Here is a 20,088-nt window from a genome sequence, read left to right on the forward strand (position 1 = left end):
GTGTTATTATTTATGGCGTTTTACACCTTACACTTCGAGGACTACCACTTGTCCAAATTTACCGTTAAACAAGTAATCTGCTTTAAAAAAAATCTGCCTTCAAGGACTTTTTCTGTAAGAGGAATACAATGATCCGGAGATTGCAAATTGGCATATTAATTTTTGACTTACGAGTATTACATATAACTTCTTTAGGAGAATTAACTTTGTTGTGTTCGAGTTGTGACAGAGATCGATACCTCGAACCACGTGCCAACTGAGGCAGAACAGTAAAGCTGCTCTGTGTAATTTGGTTGTCATGAACTAATGTGTCATCTAGAAGCGCCAGCATTCGTCTTGGTTCGGGAGAGTATAGCAAATGTCAACTGTCAGATCTGCCACGATTATAAACGAATTTATTAACAATATTGTATGTAAACAACCTGTTGCATATATTTTTGTATATATATATTTCCGCCTTAAATGCAACTTATCATCTGGTCACCAATCTTCCTCACTACATGCTTATGCCAGGTGTTGTCTAGCTTGCTACATTGTTGCACTGTATGTCAAAGTTATGTATCGCGAAATGGCCGCGCCATAGATCAAGCGGATAGTCGCTGGCTTCCCACCGCGGCGGTCCGGGTTCAATCCCGGGTCTGGTCAAGTGGGATTTGTGGTGCACAAAGTGGCGCTGGGGCAGGTTTTCTCCGAGTACTTCGGTTTCCCCTGCCAATCTTCATTCCACCAATTTGTCCATAATCACCCTCACCTATCATCTGGGGCTGATACAAAAGGCCAGAAGTGGACGCAGTACAAGTGACTTAGTCCCACCCCCACTAGCAATAAAACAAAATATATGTATCGCGATATTTCCTAATTAAAATTAATTAACATCTTAATGTTATTTCCATTGTGGTCGTCATCCATTCCGCTTAAGAGTATCTACACACACAAACCACTCAACTACATAACTAGTCCAACAGCGTGGGGAAACCTACAAGACAAGGGAGCATAGATAATAACACTACATTCACTCCCTACGAACTGCACAAACAATGCGCATTAATATCCACGCTGCAAATGGGGTGCAGCGCAACTAAATCCAACAACGAGAAATATTCTTAAATGATTGGATGATGTCAGCAATGGAAATAACATTAAATGTTAATTAATTACAATTTCAAGCTTAATTTACTTTAATTAGGAAATATTGTGTTCACACGCGATACATAATTTTTACATACAGTGCAACAATTTAGTAGGATAAACAACGCCTGATGATTGCGGTATTGCAGGGCTCTTAGGTTTCAGAGTAGCCACTTGCGAAACGCGGGACAACCCGGACAAACCCGCGCCTCTTGTGAGACATTAGAACAAGGCAGCTGTAAACTGTGGCCCTCATTCATAATCATCCTCACCTTCACTATAAATCTAGCACCAAAAATGCGATTGGTGATCTCCGTGGTTACACTAAAGCTCATTTAAGTGAAGACCACGCGTCAGCTACGGCGGTTTTGGAACGTCAAATGGCAAACTACAGGACAGGCTGTTCTAGTCCAAGGGATCGAGTCCCGAGGAAATCTCGACCGTTTCTATAGAAAAGTCGGCATGACTGCTGGAACACAACAATTATGTCCCCCATCTGCTTCCCATCACGGAACACTAATTTCACAAACCAAGCTGTAAGTTAATGAAAAAGGTAAAGTTCACATAGCGTTCGTGTAAGAGTTTTTTTGTTTAAGTTCGTTTAGTGGGGGGTGGAGTCCAACTGAGTCCACTCGGCACGGCGGCCACTGATTGGCCTATTGTACCACTGTACCTGCCCCGGGTGATTATGATGGAGAATTTGGTGGAATAAAGATTGGCAGGGGAAACCGAAGTACTCGGAGAAAACCCGCCCCAGCGCCACTTTGTCCACCATAAATCACACTTGACCAGACCCGGGATCGAACCCGGGCCGCCGTGGTGGAAAGCCAGCGACTAACCGCTTGAGCTATGGCGCGGCCTCGTGTAAGAGTTGGTCCATGTTTATTTGAGAGTGATGTATTATCAACTAATCCTCGTGTGCAGGTGGGTCAGAATACTTCGGCCGCAGCCGGGCAAGTCGCAGAAGGCGAAGAAAAGGGAACCTGCTACCTGGGGGTATAAATGGGCCGCCCTGCAGCTGGGGGCCATAAACACAGGGACCTGGTCCTCCAGGTTAGGGGTTGGACGCAAGGCCAACGACCTTGGTCAGTAAAAGAATTACTGTTCTGAAATCTGAAGTGAAAATCGAATCAAATCTAGCAAAACTTTCTACGAAAGGACATGGCTCAAAAAGTGCCAATGATTATACAGTATGTATCAACTAAGGAGTACAATAGGAATGTAAAAAACAATTTAGTATGAAGCTGACAAAAAAATCTTATGCATAACAGAGACAATGACCGAGATTCGAACAGAGTACCTCTCTCGACTACAAACAATATGCATTATCGCAACCCTGGGCAGCGCCTATTAAAATAGTTCGTCCCTTTGTACGCCTTACAAGAAAACCGATATGCATTTCTGCACACACTTCGAATGTAACTCGCTAAAACGTTTCTCGGCATGAAATGTTTGGAAGAATAGTTGTAATGCGAAACAGAGCACATATATTGCGCCCAATATACTATTTTCTGTTGGTCTTGCGATTACGGAAACAAGTAATGCTATGCGATCACTTCATAACTTACGAACTCAGCAATCAACAATAGTCTACCGTAACAACTCTGCCGGTATAACTGAGGGTTAGACGGCCGGGTTCGACTCCCGGGAAGAACAAGATTTTCTCAACTCCAAAACGTACAGACTGGCTGAGGCCCACTAAGTCACCTATCCAATGGGTACAAGGGGTTTTTACCCGGGGATAAAGCGACCACGGCGTGAAGCTGACCACCCACCTCTATCCAGTAACAAACTCAAAGATGGTGGAGCTATACCTCCACCCCCCCCCATGTCTTCGTAGCACGGTGCTTAATTAATTCCACAGAGGGACAACTTTACCTTTTATAATGGTCTTCCGAATATTAAGTCTCTTAGTGTAGATAATAACTACACGAAGTTCAGTTCATTATGCCACTGCTGCCTCCCGTCTCCACCCGAATGTACGTCCATTCGATGTTCCTTGTACAGCCTTGCGCCTTGACCCTAACGACCGTGTCTCTTGAGCGGTGCTGGGACGGCACTGCGGGACATCCCTCTGAGGGCGGCGACCAACTTCTCTCGGGACCCACCATCCCCTGGATCCGGTTCTTCGGCTTTCGGAGGCGCCCTACGGCTAGATGCCGGTCCCCATACCGGTCCTCCAGTGCTCCAAAATATTTCATGTGGCCTCTTCCTTTGGGACTTTCGGATGCTCCGACTCGGACTCTTACCTCTACCTCCACCGAGGCTGGCTCCTAAATCTACAAACAGACTTTTTTTTTTCGGCGGACCGTAGTCTCATTTCGCCAGGCCCTTATGTCTGCTAAACAGGCAGTCATCTTCTCTTGATATCTGTTCATCGTGGCTTTAATTTCTTCTTGACTGGTTCTCATCTTCTGATTGACCTCTATCTTGGCGTTCACCCTTTCTTGGTTCATTTTTGTCCTCTATTTATTTCCTTTTGATTGGCGTCCATATTTTGTTGCATGGCTTTCATTTCTGCTTGACTGGTGTATATCTTGAAGGCTAGGGAATACAGCTCGGCCATCATCTCGGTCTCGAACTCTTCTGAGATGGTCATTTGTTCCATTTTTGTAGATGATACTACTTTCCGGTGCAGTCCTCAATCCAGTCTCACTTCTGACAACTGTTATCACGTATAGGGGTGACTATCAGGCGGGACTTGGATTGGATTTATTGTGCTTATACAGTCAACTCGTAATTACATCTCTGACGAGAGGATGGGGTTTTCTTCTATGAATAGGCTTCACCTTTTTCAAGTGTACATGCCGTACATATAGCATACGTGTGTCTACATGGTCACGGGGAATGTCTTTCCTTCCAGGGAAGAAGTCTGTCCGATATAAATGATAATTTCTCAAGAGTCATAGTTATTTTACGACTAGCGGTTTACCGCCAATCAGTTCGTCTTTGTGCGAAGCCCTTTTCGGCTCATGAACAGAGATTCCCCCGCTCCCAACTGAACCGTTGCGGTCATAGTCTTTATGTAACATCATCTAAGACGAGAGGATGGATTTGTCTCTTATGAATATGCTTGGCTTTGTCAAGTGTATGTACCACACATATAGCATGTTACTGAAAATTCTTGACTTTGAGCTATATATAAGTCCTGTCTGAAACAAAAACAAAACACGTTACGTAAGGACTATGGCCGCAAGAGATCGGTTGCAAAAAAAAAAAATATCTCTGGTCGTGAGTCTCAATCGGCTTGGCTCAAAGATAAAATTATTAGCGGTAAACCGCCAGTCGTAAAGTAACTTAACTCTGAGAGCAATTTAAGCAACCGACCGACCGCTAAATTAGTTGGTGAGTTAGCTAGAAGGCTGCTGGGGCTCAGTCATTGTGAGTTGTTGTAGTTAGAAGCTGGTAGCTGAGACCGTGGACCGTTCGGGAACCCAGAAGAAAGGGAACGTCCACCATTGAAAGCCGTTATCAAGCAACGGCTGTGAAAACGTGACTGTGGGCAACAGTGTGTGTGTGTGTGTGTGTGTGTGTGTGTAAAACTGTACACCGTAAAGTGTAGTCACGCGCAGTGTAAGAGTCCAATAAATCCGATCATAAATCCAAAACCTGTCTATAGTCACTCAATTACGTCATAATATTTTCATAGTGTGAGGCTTAATTAATTATGCAAGGGACTTCACGTTTACCTCTACTAATTAGGAAACGGTGTAACATTCTGTCACACACATTCATGAAACATTCATGAAACACAAAATGCGCTTAATAACACTGCAAAATAATCGATCGTGCTTTTACAAATAAACCTGTCTTAATTTAACATCTTAACTTCAGTGGGTGAACTTCACACCGCCCATTCACCTGCATGGTTTATGATATGCATATAAACTTTGCTATAAAAAGAATGCGCAACAATTTCTTAAAACAGTTCACAAAATACATTTCATTCAAACTTTCCTTGTCACGAAATTCCAACGCTGCGAGGCAGCCAAACTCATGCTTTGCAATATTCTGTCGATGTAGCACATGTGTTGTATAGAAGCGCTGAGGGGCCTTCACTGCATTAAACACACCATACATGGTGGCTTGACCGCCTCTGTGGTCTAGTGGTCAGCGTTTCTGGCTACTGATCCAGCGGTCCGGGTTCGATTCCCGGTGCTACCAGATTTTCTCTGAAAAGTGGTGGGTCTGGAACGGGGTCCACTCGGCCTCGTGATGATAATTGAGGAGCTATTTCAAGCAAGTAGCGGCTCCGGTCTAGAAAACCGAAATTAACGGCCGTGGGGGTTCGTTGCGCTGACCACGCGACACCCACTATCCGCAAAAATTGGCTCTAACTTCGCCGACAAGCGGCGGTCGCTCGGTCGGCATAGTTCGCTTGTGGACTACAGGCCACGGAGTCTTTTTTACATGGTGGCTTAATTTAGACATCCATCCGCATGCTTGGTGGGTCCCTAAGCCGGTCTAGACACTGCGGAAAAGAGAAAATCTCTTGCCTTTGTCGGGAATCTAACCATGACCGACCAGCCCATACCACGTGCTCATTCCATCTGCATGTGATCCGGCGATATTCGGGAAACATTCTGGAAATGTGTGCATGATGTGGCAGCTCAGTCAGTGACGTGAGTTACGAGCTGGACGGTCTGGATTAGATTCAGGAAAAATTCTCAACGTACAGACCGAAAATGTGACCCATCCAGGCACCAGGGGGTAAAGAAGTAGAGGCATAAAGAGCCACAAAGATGGAGGCTGAAGTTCCTCCAGTAAAGTGGATCACAGACACTTCATCCTTCTCTACATGTGAGACACACTAACTCATGTACATAGAAAAAACTCCGTGGCTTTCAGTCCGCAAGCGAACTTTACCGACCGAGCGACGGCCGCTTGTCGGCGAAGCTGGGGCCAAATTTTGCGGATATAGGGTGTCGCGTGGTCAGCGCAACGGATTCCCACAGCTGTTAATCTAGGTTTTCTACACCAGAAACTCACGCACACACGATACGAATGTGCGGAGAAAAGAATTTTCAGTTATCGTTTAGTTGTATACACATATAAAGAACACTTTCTAGACAATATGTCCTTCCGTCAAATTCTCCAGTACTCGAATTAATTCGATTTCGACGAAATTTCGGATATAAAAGTCGTCAATCAACCGTCGTGTGAAGTTTCATAAGGACTCCAAGTTACTTTAGCAATTACAAAACGGTGAAGTAAAACGGGAAAGTACGACTTTTCCTTTCAGAAATCACCAAGAAATTAAACTCACTCTTGTATGAACTCTTCATTTTCTCAGAATATTCTGAGCCTGTTACGTACCTAAGAGAATAAACACACTTACCAATACGCACACATATGGGGAAGGCCATGTATAGGCTTAAGGCGCGTCCACATTACTCGTGCTCGTCGGGAGACTCGTCTGAATTTTACTTGTGCTCGTAAATCTTCGTCCACACTACTTCAGTTGCTCTCCAGGCTTCGGCGCGTGAGGATCCGTATCGTAGTGTGTATAGGCTGTAGTCGTATTTTAATGTATCGGCTTAAAATTTGCTTGTCTCGTGACTTGTCATATTGTCCACATTACTCGCGAGCATAGCGAGTCACCCGAGCACGAGTAATGTAGACGCGTCTTTACACTAATTACCAATAGCGCTGAATTTTTGTCAGCTGCATGTTATACGTAGCCAATAAAGTCGTTCGCTTACCGTAAACTGAAGATCCCAGAAGACAAGCCAACAGAACCACTACAGTAAATTCTTTGTACATCCCTCCCATGACAGCTTGAATGGTATTGTTCCTTGTTCACTGGAATGTGTACGTCCAATTACACTGAACACACAAACGCATGGAATCCATTATTTACGTCGAGCACTATCGTTTCGTCCATGTACTAAGCACTAAAAAATCATAAAACATAATTACGCTTCACTTAAAAGCACTAACGTCCGTTTCACTAGACACGACTGGCACTTATATCAGTACATAGACCAATTTATAAAATATTTCGGTTACCACAATGCCGGTACTGTTATCTGGGGCTGCGTATAAATCTCCAAAGTTATACCAGCTGATAAAGCAGTACACAAAAAAGCACTTAGCAGAGCAGACGGACTTGTTGGAGGCCTTGTATTTGTTGACACAGTCCCATCCAAAGATAACCAACCACTATAAAATGGAAGTTCTAAACGTTTGTAGAAATCTCATAATAAAATGAAGGAATTAAACCACGGCTCTTCTCATTGCGTATTGGTCGGCAAGCCTGCGTTGTGCAACCCAGCGGTCCTGCAACAAAAGAAATACAAAGCTGATTACAAAATTTCAACTCAGACGAACTTAAGAAGTGAACGCTGCAATGAAATAAAAGTTACAGAGTTTAAAATTTAAAGTGTTGCTCCCGGTGGCCGCGCGATCTGCGGTTCGAATTTCATCATGTTGTCCTGTGATACCGAAAATCTGATCTTGCAATGAAAGAACCCTACATCCCGTTTTATTAAGGGGTTCACACAACGGGCCATGAACGTATCGTGTTACGTGGCAGGCGAGACGCGGAGGGGAACGGGTAGCAGGAGGAAGAGGCGTAGCACGAGAAGAGCAGTAGGTCGGGTAGCACGAGAACAGTAAGGACGGGTAGTAGTAGGAGGAGGGTAGCACGAGGAGAAGGACAGTAGAACGTGTAGCACGAGAAGAGCAGTAGGACGGGTAGCAGGAGAAGAGCAGTAGGACGGATAGCAGGAGGAGGCGTAGCACGAGGAGAACAGTAGGACGTGTAGCACGAGAAGAGCGGTAGGACGGGTAGCAGGAGCAGGAGGCGTAGCACGAGAACAGCAGTAGGTCGGGTAGCACGAGAACAGTATGGACGGGTAGTAGTATGAGGGGGGTAGCAGGAGGAGGACAGTAGAACGTGTAGCACGAGAAGAGCAGTAGGACGGATAGCAGGAGGAGGCGTAGCACGAGGAGAACAGTAGGAAGGGTAGCAGGATCAGGAGGCGTAGCACGAGAAGAGCAGCAGGACTGGTAGCAGGATGAGGCGTAGCACGAGGAGAAAAGCAGTAGGACGGGTAGCAGGAGAAGAGAAAGAGGACGGGTAACAGGAGGAGATGCAGCAGGAGGAAAAGAGCAGGACGGGTAGCGAGGAGAACAGCAGGAGGACGGCTAACAGGAGGAACAGCAGGAGAACAGGAAGAGGATGAGTAGCAGGATCAGAATGCCTAGCAAGAGGAGTCGTAGCAGGAGTAGAGCAGGAGAAGGACGGGTAGCAGGAGGTGGCGTAGCAGGAGAAAGGGTAACAGACGGACGGGTAGCAAGAGGAGGCGTAGCAGAACGATCGGTAACGGGAGGATGGGTAACACGGGTAGCAGAACAGCAGGAGGACGACGGGTAGCAGGAGGAGAGGAGAATAAGGAGGAGGCGTAGTAGGATAAGGGCAGGAGTAGAAAAATAAGGAGAACACGACGAAGCGGGAGAAAATAGAATATAGGAATCTTCATCATCGGCTGCCACACGTTACAACCTTCTAGCCTGTGATATTCCACGATTGGCTTCTCAAATGATGAATCCCTTAAGCACTTGGTAGGACTATAAAAGGGGGCAAAAGACTTCATCTATACAGAACACAACAAAGAACGTGGGCACACCTAGACCAGGATACGAACCTTCGACTCCAGTGTTCGAGCGGTCCAAGAACGTTCTGCCACAATTTCTGACAAACCTCAATGTGTTATAAATTGTATTCTGCATAATAAAATGAAAGAAGATATTGTAACGCTGACATACTATTAAGCAATGAAGTTTTATAACATCATAAAAGACGAGTGAAGGCTATAATGGTTCTGTATTTTATCTACTTTGTGTAAACGGAAAGACACTTATTATTTCACCATACAGCGTTTAACAAGAACACTTTCCGCAGGGTTCAATATTCCACGTTAGTAGCCTATTAAGTAACCGAACATACAGATTGTTACTCGGTTTTGAAAACTGAAGTGCCCCATCTAGAAAAGTTCTTGTATTGAGTATAAGAAACATATTCATTTCGATGCAGGTAAAAGTATTTCCGAACTAAATATTTAATGACAATTCAGCTGTAAGGCCGACCACAGTGGCCGCGCGGTCTAAGGCATGAAATGTCTTTCCCGGCTCGAACATTGAGATCGTGAGTTCGAATTCCACTAGAGCCATGGATGTCTGTGTGCGTTTATTCTGTTTGTGTTGTCCTGTGTTCTGGTAGAAAACGTTCGACGGGCTGATCCCCCGTCAAAGAAGTCCTACCGACTGTGTATAGATTAAGAAACCGAAAAAGCGGACAAGGTCCACAAAGGCTGTTGAGCCATAGATAGACTCAGCTGTGAAAGACTCCTACTGAATTCCAATAAACGGCCGTTTAGTGTGCTTCAGAATATTCGTTCCTACACGCAAATGCGTGGGTAGTACCTTAAATTAGGCCATAATAAGTTCCTTCCGCATCATTTCCAATTCATCATTCACTACTTAACATCCCGGAATTCGATGGTATTGCATTAATCGCTGCTTCAACGCAATATGTTGTGTCAAAGAGAATATCTAAACACATAATAGCTGCATATGTCGGATACTGGACTAGTTCAGTGGAATCTATGTTAAGGTAACGAATTTGAGCAACACGTTGCCAGGCAACAGCTCTGTAAACACGAATACAAGCAACAACAGAAGGTAAATTGTGTTTTCTATGCAGTCCGAGTCGGGTGGACGCAATGCGCTGTAGGAGGTCTACTGCCAGGCAATGAAGCAGTAAACATGCATCCACAAACATGGAAGACGGTATTTTCCATGGATTCTATGCAAAGGAGTTATCTTAAAGACAATCGGTGCTATGAGTCAGTCAGTTCTGAGTTCTCGGTAGAAGACAGCCATGGAAGTTCGTAGAAGGCAAGAAGACTTCCTAGTGATAGTTTATGTGTTTAGATCCGTTGCCAGAAAACGACTAATGAAGACTGGAAATCCTAATTCGTGTGCAGCAGGGAAGTGGAAAACATGTAAATCGGTGATAGCTCTGTACTTAAGTGTGAGTAAGAAAATTTGCAATTTCATCCGAACTAGAACCCGTTATTTTCGTCAAGCGTACCAACCTACACGTGGCAGTATGATTATCAGAGGTACGTTAGATTATATATAAAAGCCCTGTACCGGGTTAAGAAGGAAGGTCGTCTCAGTGTCCCAATTAGTCCCGTTAGTCTCGGCCAGTTGAAGGTTTGCAGTCGTTAGAAACAGGCTGTAGCCACAGACCGGTCAGGTTGAGCGATGCATCATCAATAAGTCAAATCAGTTGAATGCCCGTATGTTATCACATTGGGGGCATAGAGTTCTGGGGGGCGATATTTTCGAGTTCCGGGCAGCTCTGCTATATCAGTGGCTGGAAAATAGGGTTTCGGGCAAGTTTTTTAAAAACAGTACTCGCCAATTTTGTTAAATTTATGCGAAGAAAGTCACGACTGGTGATATGTGCGGTAGCCCCGTCTCAGATGTCATACTGCGCGCACAGTCTCGAGGTCACTCTCGTCTTATGGACCGTAACAACTTGAATCTGGCATTCAGGTATCATTACACTTTCAGAAACAGGGAACTCCATGGCGTTTGGCGGAAAGTCAGTTTAGAAATGCAGGGGAATAAAAATCAAATTTAAAGGAACTTTTTACTGGCATCCAACGGGACAAAAAAAAAGCACCAAAAAGCTACAGAAACCCCGAATCGGACAAGATAAGAAAATATTGCGCTGTTTCCGTATTTTTGTTTACCCAATATCCATAAATAAATTGCTACAAAGATAATTAACATTATAAAACCACATCTGTGTCAGAAATGTCGCCGCTAAACATATTAACCAGCACAGACACGCAGGCCACTGCAGAAAGTGGTCACTTACTATGAACTGAAGCATAACAGACCACGGTAGGTCGCGGTGCAAAGGCCGAGAAGGTCTACCCCTCATAGATACATACTATGAACTGAATTCTGTCAAATATTCTCATGTGTTTATCGCTCCGTGACTAATAATATCGGGTTTTGGACTAGATTTATGAACACCTTTTACAGCCTCTCTTAATCACAATCAATTACAATAACTCACAACCAATCTTCAGCCGAACTCTTCTTCCTCGACGGCCGAGGACTCGTTCCATTCTCATTCTCGTTCTGCGACTGACTTCTGTTTTACGACTGGACTACTTATAGTCTCGAGGCGGTTCCATAGAAAACACATCCGTTGCCCAGCAATGAATATATATGAACACACAGAAAACACCTCTTCCTCTACTGTTATATGTACAGCGCGCTGCATAGCAACGGAAGCACTCGTCGCGGGAATGTGTTTAGCGACCCGTTGCCTACTAATTGGCATTGCACGGACTACACAGAAAGCATTTCTTGCAATATCTTTTCTATTGTTGAGCGCGTGTATTTCAGGCGCTGCTTCGAAATGGGTCTACATGTCACAATATAAATACCCCATGCCGAAATTTGTTTTAAAAAAACTTGGTAGATTTTAATTATAAGGGGCAGTCAAATGAAAACAGGTCACCACGCATAATTCACACGGCGGCCAAGTTGGTAACACTGGAATTTGCTTACGGTACGAACATCTGGTAGGGACTCTGGAAAGCACAGTGACAACGTGCCCTTGCACACTAGTCGTTTGTTTATTGTGCTGGAAGTAAGGCTAGCGCTACGTGTGGTCGTCCAACCTCAATAATGGAGGAGGGTAAAGAAGGACAGCGAAGTGTAGTGCGCTTTTTGACTTCTGAAGGAGTAGGACGACGAGAAATTCATCGTCGCATGTCTGTTGTTTACGGCGAACACAGCATGTCACGTTCGCGTGTGCTGGCGTGGCGTAAGAAATTCCGAGAGGGACGTGTGTCACTGCAAAATGATGCTCGCCCAGGACAGGCTCATCGTGTCATCACTCCTGATGTTATTGCTGCGTTGGGTGGTCATATCCTGGCAAACCGACGGATCACTGTGGAAGAAATTAGTCTTTTGATTGGAATAAGTCGCGGTTCCGTACACGCCACTGGACAAAACACCTGCCGTACCGCAAAATCTGCGCGCAGTGGGTTCCACATCAACTCATGGAGGAACAGAAGACTCAGAGAATGACTGCATCACTGGGTCACTTACAACGATACCATGAGGAAGGGTATGCTTTTCTGTCCCGTATTGCCACTGGCGACGAAACTTGGTGCCACCATTTTGAACCCGAGAGCAAACGGAAGAGCTAACAGTGGAAACACGCGAATTCTCCCCCACCGAAGAAATCCAAAGCCGTACATACAAGTTCCGTTAAAGTGATGATGACGTTCTTCTTCGACTTCAGGGACCCTCTGCTTGTTGAATTTCTCGAGCATGGGGCCACAATCAGTGCACAGCGCTATGAAGACACTTTGCAGAAACTGAGACTTGTCATAAAGTCAAAACGCCCTGGAATGCTATCAAATGGCCTTATCCTTCTTCATGATAATGCGCGCCTCCACACTGCAAACTCTGTGAGGAATACGCTACAGAGATTTGGTTGGGAAGTGCTTCAACATTCCCGCTACAGCCCAGATATCTCCCCATGTGATTTTCACATTTTTGGACACATTCGTCGACATCGGTTTGTATCGGACGAAGTGGCTGGGTAAAGATGTGGTTCCGTAGACAGCCCACAGGATATTTCAAGGATTGGACTGACCGTCTAATCTCCCAGTGGGATAAATATATTAGCAGTTTTGGAGATTATTTTTGAGGTAAGAAATGTTCTTTAATATGTTTTGGCTTCTGACCCGTTTTCATTTGACTGCCCCTCATATATATATTTTATATTTAGTAAAAATTTCTGCACGATCCTTTTTGAGAGAAAAGCAATGCTCTGCTTGGACATCTATATTCCATGTTATATTTGGCAGATATGGACGAAAACTCAGTTGAGCCAACAGCGTCGTAAAAAGGCCACATTCTTCGAGCACAATATGCAGGAACCTGAGAACAACAGTGAAAACATGCTAATACTCAAATCCGCTGCCACCTCCTCCTCATGATCACCATCGTCGTAGTTGCCCTTTCTGAGCCCAGCCTTCCGCCCAACTCCCAACCTGGAGAGCCGATAATCGACTACCCTCACATGTAACGTCATTAGTTTGAAAGACGGACATTCATACATAATACACGTACAGTATATAAAATATCTCGTTGTGAAGCTTATTCGATGGGCTACGGGCTGGACGGCCGAGGTGTTCGATTCCGAGCAGGGTTAAGAGACTTTACTTTTCTCCGCTGTATTCAGACCGGCTCTGGAGTTCACTCGGCGTCTTGTCAAAATGCGTGCCGGAAGCATTTTCCCTGGGGGTATAGCGGTAGAGGCGTGAAGCTCACCACTCACTTTCATCAACTGCCGAGGTCAAGAACGGAAAAGCCACACCTCCACCACCCATACGTCATCATGGCGTGATCCTCAATTAAGCATAGCAAAACTTTACTTTCTTTATTAAGCATGCCTTTCTTAGCATTTTATGGCGATATAAATGTGAGAGAGGCAGTGCCACAGCTCAGGAAGTTAGAATCAGGTTTCTCACCTGAGAGTATCGAATTAAATCCCGGGTGATTTCACGTGAGATTCTTGGTAGACGAAGTTGCACTGAAGTAAGGATCTCTTGGGGTCCTCTTTTCGGTTTCCGGCTGCTAATCATCATTCTACCACAATTCCATGCTCATCTGCCACAGATTCCTGAGGTGTGTACAGTCCTGACCACGCAGCACATTATCATATGCTTAATGTTCAAGTTGGGGGCTCGATCTGGCATTTTGCTGGTCGCAAACTATGGAGTTCATATTGTCACGTGTAGGGTGTTACGCGTGAATAATAGTTCCATCTCGGATGACTGGACTTATTGGCATTTCGGTTACAATCCCTCTTAATTACAATAAATACAACGCTATCGCTGATTTACACAATTTACAGCTAACCATTACACACGCACTACGATTGTCTTCCCTAGTCGTCTCCTGGTAGCGGAATTACAACAGTCTCACTGTGACTAAATCTTCTAATTACACACTAAGTCTTCATAGGCCGACTTCCAGTTCTTCTTCAACTACGAATTTTCCGTTGCTTTATCCTTCTGACGACTGAACTGCTGTGTGCCGTTGTGTTCCCATTCACTTGACTGCACTAGCTACAAGCGGACTCGCGATATATAGACACCGCACGGACCAACGCACAGAAGATGCCTCTTTTGAGGTTATCACGTGATCGTTACCTATCCACTCCATTGGTGCGCTGGCTGCTGCATAGCAATAGTCCCGGCACGGACCCACACCAAACATCATGAAGCCGCTATTCATTGTTGTGTGAAGTCACCGAGGACACAAAGGAAACACTCCTCCAGTACTGGGGGTCGCGTCTATGTTGCGGGCGTTGCCTAGCAACTTATTTACATGTCACAATACATTTGCATACAGGCCGGCAAATGAAGCGAGTCCTAATTCTTAGATATCGGTTAAGTACGCTTAAACTTCTAACAGCGTCATAAAACTCCGATAAAGAGTTTATATATCGCTGGGCGGAATGATGGAGGGTTAAACCAACCAGACATACGACTCGGTGTGCCCATAGGCCATTCTTAATGTCCACATATTCACGCAGTACCTAAAGTCACAGCATGAAATGCGTCCCATACTTTCTAAGTCCGTGTGACTTTTAGTTCACATTTCTTCCCACCCTAGTGATTACTTTTCAAACTTCATTTACACTTTAATGTCTATTATCAGGAAAACTAATCTAAGAGGATGCGATAGACTTCGCATCAGAAAAGGAGCATAATTCTAATCCGGAAACCTAACGAGAATGGACCACGGGGGGTCATGGGAGTAGACTTGAGAATATTATTAAAATGAATCTTAAACAGGGCATGAGAGTCGACTGGATTCGTCTGAGTTAGAACAAGGATCAGTTTCGGGATTTTGTAAGCACGACAATGAACCTTCTGATTCCATAGGAGTACTAACTATAGGCCAACCCCAACTTAAGAACATAATTCGTTCTTTGAAATGTATTTGTAAGTTGAATGTTCGTAAGTTGACTTTATTTTTTATAAGATACATCTTCAAACCCGTTAATGTTAATTTGTTAAAATATTCGTGAGTGCGGGATTCTGCGTTCGTTAAATGAAATGGGGGTCGCAATTTATGTGTCCGTTCAATGTTCGTAAATAGGAATTGCTCGTTTCTTGAAAGTACGTAAGGTAGAGGTCCTGAAATTACCAATTGCTAGGACACGCTTCAGGTTTTCATTATATTCCAACGTAAGCACCAGGCGTATGAACATATGAACAAGAATTTAATGATATCCCGAGGATTAACAATATTAAACAAATCATTCAATTTATTGGTACAGACAACAGGTGCTAGTTGCAAAGTAAGTTTTACACTTGCTGCAGGCCGCATATGGGAAACACAATTCTTGTACTTCCATTTAATTTACGCCGGAGAGCAGCTTAAGAACACAATAGAAGAAAACCAGTTCTATTTAACTGTCGTATTCTTCATTATAACTACTCTTGACTCTAGGCCGTGTTAATTCGCTATGTTCATATGAATGATTTTACAGATCATTTTCATAAAATTGTACATTTCAACAGCCGTCCTTACGTTACAATTTTCATCCATTTACTTACGCACGCAACGCGCTTATCATCTGTCACGAAGTTACACATCCATCCATCCGTATACACATTATGTATTCTCATCTGTTGACACACCTAGATGAATCAACGAAATAGAAGCACAATGACATGACACAAATATAAATGACAGAATTTTAACCGGCACGTATAGCATATGGTGCCCTTTATGATTCAATCAACACGTGACCTGAAATATAACGAACTCTAGCTAAAGCAGTGGACACTCAGCTGATCGAGACAGTCGCCGTCTTCTGTGATTTACTTCAAGATGCTGTCAGTATCCAGACCATATGCCGTCTGATGGGTTCGAAAGGAAGAGGTCGAGGCCTAACCGAGGGAAACCATGCAAAATCTCTGTACATTGCGATCTGTAGGAGTTGGTATAGCCACTGGCTACTGGCTGGACGACCGAGGGGTCGGAGATCGAGTCCCAATAGGGTCAAGAATTTTCTCCCCTCCATGACGTCCAGACCGGCTCTGGGGTACACCCAACCTCCTATCCAATTGGTACCGGGGACTCTTTCCCCGAGGGTAAAGCGGCCGTGGCGTGAAGCTGACCACTCACCTCCCGCTAGTGCAGAGGTCAAGAAAATGTGGATCTATACATCCGCTCCCCCGTACGCCTTCATGGCATAGTGGTTCATTAGTTCAGCACAGGGATAACTTTACCTTTTTTTTCAGTGGGATCTGTGGCTGGGATTCGAACGGAGCACTTCTCGGATACGACTGTTATGCAATCAGAAGATAGTTCGTCAAGATAACAAAAGTTTATTATTCGATCTTATATTCAACCAATTTCATCTAGTTTACATCTTCTTAGCCTATTTACGATGCATTTTAATATTATCTCATTCTTTACGTCTATGTTTCTCTAGTCTACTGTCATGTGGTTCCAACCAGAATTTTGTATTGATTCTTGTTTCTCCCCATACCTAACCTCATTCATTTAAGTGCCAGAGAAAACGATGGGCGATGTTTTGTCGGTTTGTATATCAATTTACATAACAATTAGGGGTTACTAATGTCTTTGGTGTGATCGAATTTCGCCGCTGGTTAGAGCTGTATGATTCATACTTAAACAAAAGGTAGACTTATTGATCGCCTGAGCATAACGACAAGCTGAAACATTAAACTTCATCTCCATAACGTTAAATAAACTAGACACGGACAGCCGCCATCTTGTCGACATCCTTTCAGACTGAACAGAAAACCAAACATCCACTGAGCCGGCCAACAAGGGGAATAGGGACGTAACGGGGCCACGTCACAGTGTTCAGCTTCTGTGTATAGTTTCGCGACAACTTTAAACAGTGAAACTCCAGATGAAGCTCTTCATTACCTGTGAGAAATGTCAATATGTGGGTATCAGTTAGCAGTCCACTTCGAACAAAATGTTTTCTTACGTCCTGAACTTGCTACCATAACATAAAGAAGATTACAGTCTTCCGGGATGTCATGACATATAATCCGGCAGAAGTTTACCAGCATGTGTCACTTCCATCTTCAGGGTAAACCTCAAAGCAGAACAACCATATTAACAAACCAAGATTAAGCAAACTATTTTCACGCCTAGATACAACTCCAAAGTATGTGACTCTGAGCAACAACCCAGTTATCCATCACCAACCGCAGAAGCGCAATCCGCAACCTGAAAAGAGCAGGTCCTACATATCAACATGACTGAAATGGTTTCAAGGCAGGAGTGCTTCAAAATGCTGTGTACTATATCATGACGCGGTGCTGTAGTCTGGCAGGTGGGTATCAACGTTTCGGATGAACACACTGCCTCCATCCACAGAGCCGAAGTGAATTAAGTACAGAAAATGTCACTTTCCAATTTAGAAAAATCTACAGTGAAAATGGAAGCAGCACGTTCCTTCGAAAGGGTGGTGACTATTTACCAAAGTAAACGGCATCACATCCCAGAAAAGATGTCATGAGAGAGACAAACATGGTCACAAATCCTGCGGAGCCAAAAACTTTTCTGGCGAGGGCCAGCAGCAAATTACCACATCATACTATACTGTACATCCCAGAAGGCAGTCATCTTCATAATCAACTAAATCTGAGACACTAAAATATGGTCGCGAGTCCCAAGGGACTCGGACCTGAGAAAGACTGCACTGGCAAGGATCAGCAGTATATACAAAAGACAGACCCGCCTTCTAGTCAGAGAGGGCGCCCCACAAAAAAACAAACAAACAAACGAGACCGTAAGTGTCAAACAGTAATAAATANTCTTCTAGTCAGAGAGAGTGCCCCACAAAAACAAACAAACAAACAAACAAACAAACAAACGAGACCGTAAGTGTCAAACAGTAATAAATATCTGGTCATGAGTCTCAGATGGGGCTCGACACCAAGACATACTGACTTATCGTTAGTTGCAGTGTGACTTTACTTTACTTCACTTTACAAGAATTAGCAGTTACCCGGGTGGAGGTGGGGTCGAATACCTCCACCGTAGCCGTGCGAGTCGTAGGAGGCGATGAAAAGGGATCCTCGTGTCTCGGGGTATAACCCGAACACCCTGTTCGTGGGGGATATAAATACGGGAACCTGGCCCTCCAGGTTGGGAGAGTCTGAAATCTGACACTGAAATGTGGTCATGAGTCCCGCGGGGCTCTGGGCTGAGAATGACTGCGCTGGCGAGTTCCAGCAGCAACTTCAAACGACATGCCCATCTTCTCGTCAGAGAGGATGTTACGAAAGGGCTATAACCGCAAATGTTCAGCTGGAAAATAAAATTACTGTGTCGTGAGTCTCAAGGGGCTTGTCGCCAAGACGAACTAATTGGCGGTAAACCGCCGGTCGTAAAGTAACTCTGACTCAGAAGAATAGGTAGTTGGAAGGGAGCCGCTGTTTAGACAGAACTTGAGCTCGGAGGCAGAGAACTATCCATTGTTAGAAGCCGTTACCAGGCTAGGAGGCATTGCGTGCTGGAAAAGATTTAGGGCGATTTTGTAAAGTCTAGAAATAGATATTGTTATAATTATTTGTAGTTACAACTTTAACTAGTCAATACATCCAATAACCAATTCAAAACCCTGTTTATAGTTATAAACACACGCACGTGACAGTATATATACGGTTTATGACGTTTTAAAGCATAATGTCATGAGTCCCTTTAGGTATACATTAAAACTTTTGTATAGCAGGCCAGTTAACGTTTCGATATGCCAACATATGCCAAGAGCGCTAAAATAAATGATTACAAAATGAAAAGAATCAGTTCTTTAATTTATTAAAATACTTCTTTGAAAAACAGAGACAAATACCTACACCCCAAAGGGAACTTAGATGCTAGTGGCCCGCCTCCTTCCCAATTCCACATTCGGCAGTTCCCGCTGTTAATACGGGAATGCAAAAAAGCAACGTGAACTGCTGTCTCTTGTCTACAACAGGCACAACTACTGACAACTAGAAGTAGCCACCCGGAGCTGATAGCACGCGATAAAAGTGAATCTAATTGTCCGCGGTTCAGAAACCGATCAAGAATATCACAAAAATTGAAATTATTTACTAAGTTCCTTCATAAGATATTGAAATGGTGATTACATGGGGCACAACCACTTATCAGAAGCTAACAGTTGCTCAGTTAATCAAGAAATCTTGTGCCTTCTTACGTAAGCCAAAGGTTCATGACCGTATTCATGAAGCCCGTCACGGGTCCGTATCCTAAACAGCATGAATACAGCTCAAGGCCTCATCCTTCTCTTTGAAATCCAATTTAATATTATACTTCCATGCAGCCACATTTTCCATGTGGCTCTTTTCTTTAAGGTTGTCCTTTATTTGATCGTCCTCACAATATCTGACAAGGAGCAGGACTACAAATTATGAACAATTTGTTCCTGTCTCCTATTCCCAAAGCAAGAAATTTAATCTGACGTGTGTAGCTGAAAAGGAAGAAGCAAACAAACAAGACTGACAAACCAAACAAGGTGGATAAACGGTAACGGTTCTGACTTGTATTCGGGAGGTGCACGGTTCAATTCTTGGTCGAAGCACACGGTATTCTGACGTAGGTTCCTTCATTCTTTGCTTGAAAATGTCACGATTGTGCCTTAAACCTTTGAAACTGTTTACTCGCAAGGGTCGTTAAAAATTAAAAAAATAGACCTTCTGATGAGAGACATGCGCCCGGTATATGAAACAGATGTAATTCATCAGCAAAGCATGAACACTCGCGTCTAGCAAGCACACAAACATTCGTACACTTTCTGTCTCTACTGGAGCATGAGGTCTCCTGGAACAGGTTACCGTACAAGCC

At 44.1% G+C, this 20,088-nt stretch overlaps 1 long non-coding RNA gene across 2 annotated transcripts in view; it reads right to left on the minus strand.

Annotated features, from left to right (window-relative positions):
- Positions 1-20,088, minus strand: part of LOC111870012 — a 359,759-nt gene that overhangs the window by 334,783 nt on the left and 4,888 nt on the right. For both annotated transcript variants that reach the window (XR_002843782.2, XR_002843783.2), the window contains exon 2: positions 6,831-7,407. This is a non-coding gene — a long non-coding RNA (uncharacterized LOC111870012). The remainder of the gene's footprint in view (positions 1-6,830; positions 7,408-20,088) is intronic.

The sequence above is a fragment of the Cryptotermes secundus genome, unplaced genomic scaffold (assembly GCF_002891405.2).
Source record: "Cryptotermes secundus unplaced genomic scaffold, Csec_1.0 scaffold32, whole genome shotgun sequence".
Classification (NCBI taxonomy): Eukaryota; Metazoa; Arthropoda; class Insecta; order Blattodea; family Kalotermitidae; genus Cryptotermes; species Cryptotermes secundus.